We start from the raw sequence: 6000 nt of genomic DNA, 5'->3' as shown, positions 1-6000 counted from the left end.
AATTTATCAATCAAGCCACAAGAATTAGGATTGATAACAAACAATGACATGACAATATCTCAACCTTGTTCATCCCAAAAGAATTGATTTCAAATGAATATTAAGTGGAAAAGGAGTCAATTGAAATTTGAGCAAATTGTGTTATTGACCAATGTATGCTATTGCTAAAGTAGCATCTCAATGGGAGAATAAAATCTAAACAGTAGGTGAACCTTTGACATGAGAAGCTATGGTTGTGGGTAACCACAATTCAACTCCTTGTTTATCTTACAACTAAAACACTACTACTATGTAGTCACTGCATTCAAATCTAATATTGAGCAAAAGGTATTGGCATTAACTATAACCAGATAGTTGGATGATGATCGCTAAAATATTTTATATTCGACATTTAGGGGAATATTATAATTCAACAATCAAGCCATAAGAATAAAAAATGATAACACAATGTCACAATAATGTCTCAACCTTGTTCATCTTGAAATAATTAATTCCAATTGAATATTGACTGGAAAAGGAGTCCATTGAAATTTGAGCAAACTGTGCCATTGATTAACACATTTCATTGTTATGAAATTTGAGCAAACTGTGTCACTGATTAACATATTTCATTATTATGAAATTTTAGCAAATTGCGTCATTGTTAAAGTAGAAACCATGTTTTTGCCATTGCTACCATCTACTTTGACGTTACAAAGTTAATAAACAAAACCATTCTCACATGCTAACTAAAGAATAGTGAGCAAAAAAGTTTCACTCAAAGTTGCATTGAGCTCACAAGCCATTAAGATCACTTATGAAAACAAAGCATTCAACGTCATATAAAAAAAAACAAAGAAATGAACTTAGAATTTCAATATTTATCGTCATTGTTAGTTGGATTTTATCCAACACAAAATCAAAGACAAATATTTGTAGAAAACAAAAACACAAAGATCAAAAGTTAATTCCACAAATATGTGTTAGTGAAACTAGTCAACTAGTTCGTAGTTTACAAATCAATGCACTATGGATCCAAAGTTATGATTGTTCTTAGTACGAGTGTCTATGCAAGCGCAAGTACATGTGAACACCACATGTCAGCTCCTTTGTTAAACATAATAAAAATTACACCAAATACTAAATAACACATCAATAATATATATATATATATATATAATTGTTGGCATTGAAACATTTTTTTTTAATGTCACATTCCATTTTCATATTAAATATTGAAAAAATTACATATATTTCTCATATGAATATATAAAAGCAATTATGAATGAAATTTAAACTAAAACAAATTACTTTCAATTACTTTATATTATTCAAATAAAGTTGATTTAAAAATGAATTGAAATAATAGTAATAATAATAATAGAAGAGAGCTCTGCTTTCGATGGCGGCCATGGCAAACCACTACAGCGCTGCGACAGGCTATATCGTATACAGGAGGACAGTACTAGGCTCCAAGGCATCGTTGTCGATTCGTTCAGAGTCGGATGGATCGCAACGCCAGGATCCCGTGCTCAAAAAGGGCATCAGACCCTGCTTTTTCGCCCAAGTCCAGAGGAACGCTCAAGCTGTGGACAAGGGCTGCTGTGGAGCCGACGCTACGATGGGCACGGGGAAGTTTCAAGCTGGGGACAAACGGAAAGGTAATAGCACAAGGTTTTCTATTACAAAGCCTGTAAACAATGCAAACCTAGAAAAAGGGGCTGGTTTTCCCACCGGATCCAGCACAGAAAACAACAATGATCGGTTGCATGCAGCGGATCTGACCCCCCCTGAAGTGAACAGACACATATATACCAGATCTGGTCCAGATCTACTCAACAAACAAAGAAAACGCCCAGATCTAAATGCCCAGGAACATAGCTCAGTGAAAGCCCATCCGTATTGGGACGGGGGAAACTACAGCCACCCGCGGCACTGCGCACACAAGAAACCCGTTTGGGTAGAAGTGATGAGTTCTGCAGAGGCACCTCTCGCCGATCTGACCCTCCAGATCTTAGAAGGGGCTAAAAAGCACAAGGACAGCCAGAATACAATTCAGAGGAGAACAGCTCCCACAGCACCCAAGGCGGCAACCTCATCGGATCCAAGTTTTCAAATCATTATAAAGCCCCCCTCTGGGAAATCAACCCTAATCTGGGTTCAAGCTTCAGATAGTGTCTCAAATCTGAAGGGAAACATTGCAAATCACATTGGCCTCCCGGAAGGATATCAATATCTGCTCTCTGAAGGCAGATCGTTACAAGATCACAGAACAATAGGCTACTACATCATCAAGCCAAGATCAAATATTACTGTTAACATGAGGCTTCGGGGAGGTGCAGCAGCCAGCGGCTCACGAAAACAAACAGAAGGGGGCAGTGGAACTAAAGCCAATCACAGCTCAGATCCACTACAGCAGCACAAAAGCGAAGGAACATCTTACAAGAATATTCTACAAGGGGGAAAATCTACACCAAAAACCCCACTACAGGCAGGCACGGAACCTAGTGCATATATCGTGGATCAACTGAACTACACACCCGAACTAACAATAGATACAGCTGAAGCAGAGGAGGTACGTAACATTTACGAAAGACAAGCCCTCATATGTCGATTCAATGGTTTTTGGCCAAAAGCCATGGATCTCTTTCACTGGATCTTTACAAGATGGTCTCTCAATAGTGAGATCAAGCTCTGCTCCAAAGGCTTTTTTATAGTCAAACTTCCATCAGAAGAGGTCAGGGCCCTCGTAATTCAGGAGGGACCGTGGTTTTGGGGATCTTCCGGACTTTTCATTACACCTTGGACCCCAGATTTTGATGCAAACACCTACATTGTCTCCAGGGTGCCAGTGTGGGTGCGACTTCATAACCTCCCGATACACTTTTGGGACCAAAAGACAATTGCATGCATCGGAAACTCTTTGGGCAGATATATTAAAATGGATACTCAGCGAGTGGATGAAGGAATTTACACTTTCGCACGAATCTGTGTGGAAGTTGATCTCAGCAAAGGTTTACCGGACGGCATAGTACTGAAGCATAAAGAACACAGCTGGATGCAAACAATAGATTATGAAAATACAGCCTTCCGATGCAGAATATGCCGGCAGACAGGGCACCTAAAAAATGCCTGCCCAGAATTCAAAAAGGAGGGTCAAAGAAGGAGGAAATCTGGGAAGAAAAAAGGATCGACTTTCCCTCCACCGGACCCTGAGGAAGAGGAAGAAGGTGAGGAGGAAATGCCCATCCCAAATGAGAACAGCCCAACAGAATCGCAAGAACAACCCCCACAAGTGTCCATGGAAACGCAACCGGAACAGGCACCAGACAAAATGAAACCCGTTGGAACCAAAAGGCAGCATAAATCGAACACCTCAGACTCTGATAAAGAAACCTCTCGACCCGAGGAGGAAAACCCATTACAACTCATACCTGTGCATCAGGCCCAAGGCGAGTGGCGCAAGGTAGAGAAGAAAAAGGGGAGGAAAACTTGATTATCCCCCCAATAGGCATCTTAGTGCACCAGGCATGGTTTTATTTTTCATCAGTTTATCTCTTCTTCTGTTAATTGACATACATGTCAACCATTCTTTTTGTCAGGCTACATAGCCTTGTCTCTACAATGCTTTGGCATCTACAAAATGTAATTTTCAAAATTAATCGGAATTACGATTTTTTTCCAAGTGAAAAAAAGTTGATTTAAAAATATTTTATTTAAAATGGATAGTAAAATAGTTAATTCCAATTGAATATTGACTGGAAAAGGAGCCAATTGAAATTTGAGCAAATTGTGTCATTGATTAAGACATTTCATTGTTATGAAATTTGAGCAAACTGTGTCATTGATAACATATTTCATTGTTATGAAATTTGAGCCAATTGTGTCATTATTGACTGGAAAAGGAGCCAATTGAAATTTGAGCAAATTGTGTCATTGATTAACACATTTCATTGTTATGAAATTTGAGCAAACTGTGTCATTGATAACATGTTGCATTGTTGAAATTTGAGTCAACTGTGTCATTGATTAATATATGTCATTGTTAAAGTAGAAATCATGTTTTTGCCACTGCTACCATCTACTTTAGCATTACAAAGTTAATAAACAAAACCATTCTCACATGATAACTAAAGAATAGTGAACAAAAAACTTTCACTCAAAGTATTGAACTCACAAGCCACTGCGATCACTTATGGAAACAAAGCATTCAACATCATATAAAAAAACAAAGCAAACTAAGAATTTCAATATTTATTGCCATTGCTAGTTGGATTTTATCTAACACAAAATCAAAGACAAATATTTGTAGAAAACAAAAACACAAATATCAAAATATGTGTTAGTGAAACTAGTAAACTAGTTCGTAGTTTACAAATCAATGCATGATGGATCCAAAGCTACAATGGTTCCTAGGACAGGTGTCTATGCATGCGCAAATACATGTGAACACCACATGTCAACTCCTTTGTTAAACATAATAAAAATTACACCTCATACTAAATAACACATCAATGAAATATACATATATATATATATAATTGTTGGCATTGAAACATTTTTTTAATGTCATATTCCATTTTCATATTAAATATTGGAAAAAATGCATATTTTTCTCGTATGAAGATATAAAAACAATTATGAATGAAATTTAAACTAAAAGATTTACTTTCAATTACTTTATATTATTTAGATAAAGTTGATTTAAAAATATTTTATTTAAAATGGATATTAGAATTATTTATTTATAATTGATATTGAAATATCTTTTTATTATTAATATTTTTTAATGTTAATGTGAGAGTTACACATCTATCTCATAATAACTGATAAAAATAGCTTTTCACAGAAAAATAAACTAAACCATTTTCAATATAAAATAGTTTAATCATAACATACCAAGTTCAATGTTGTCAATATCCCACAAAAGTTAGAGCTTTTTTAATAACATGTGTTTAAAAATGCAAAATAGATAAACCCATTGCAAATAATTTTAACATAATAAATAATGTAATTAGTAATGTCTTAAGAACCAAAGAATATGAACATTAGTGACCTCTTAAGAACCAAAGAAAATGTGTTTATAGATGCAAAGTAGATAAACGAATTGCAAGTAATGTTAATATTATAAATAATGTAGTTAGTGACCTCTTATGAACCAAAAATTCTATAGCAAAAAATACATCAATTATAGTATGACATTTTTCATTAAATACACCAAATATTGTTTTCATACTCACTTATATTTAAAAATATATATTTAATTCGAAAACAAATTGTTCAAATGTTTTAAAAGGGATATTTGTCTTTATAGTCTCTCTCTTATTTTTTCTCTTTTAAGTATATATTTACACTAATTTACAACTACTAAAACTGAAAAATTCAAAAAAACAATAACTGATATTAAATTTAATTAATTAATACCAAAAAATAATAATAATAAAAAGAGATTTATGGGCAAAATGCAAAACACACCATGGTCAATCAAACAATATCTTTTCAACCCCTAATCCCAAACGAATTCACTAATTAAACTTTTTTCTCATTTAAAGATTCAAAAAACAATAAACTAGCAAGGAACGCCAATAGGTGGGGAGGGAATGTGAATAGCAATAATCAAGCCAAATATTTCAACAATAAAATACAATCAAATTTTGAGTTTTTATATATCTTCTAAATAATGAGAAGAGGTTAAATGTAAGAAGAAAGTTATACTAACATAACTGTCTCATAACAATGGTAATCCTTGCACCCACAAGATACATGGCATAGGACTTCAATTTCTTCGGACTTTTTTAAAATGGCATGAAATAAATTCTTGTGAGGGGAGGGGAAGCCAATGAGGAAATTAATTTGAGGACCATTGTTGGTAGGTCGCAACCAATACCACCCTTTGTTCCTCCATATGGTATGTTAGCTACAACAGTCTTCCATGTCATTAGTTGCGCTAAGGCATTTACCTCATCTGAATCAACCTGCATACCCAGCGATAAATAGATTATTTATAGCATTCTCTGAAAT

The sequence above is a fragment of the Pinus tabuliformis genome, chromosome 5_2 (genome assembly GCF_031772625.1).
Source record: "Pinus tabuliformis cultivar Carrire ecotype Pingquan chromosome 5_2, CPIR1, whole genome shotgun sequence".
Taxonomy (NCBI): Eukaryota; Viridiplantae; Streptophyta; class Pinopsida; order Pinales; family Pinaceae; genus Pinus; species Pinus tabuliformis.
The sequence above is the reverse complement of the archived record's forward strand: the minus strand, read 5'-3'. Positions refer to the sequence as shown.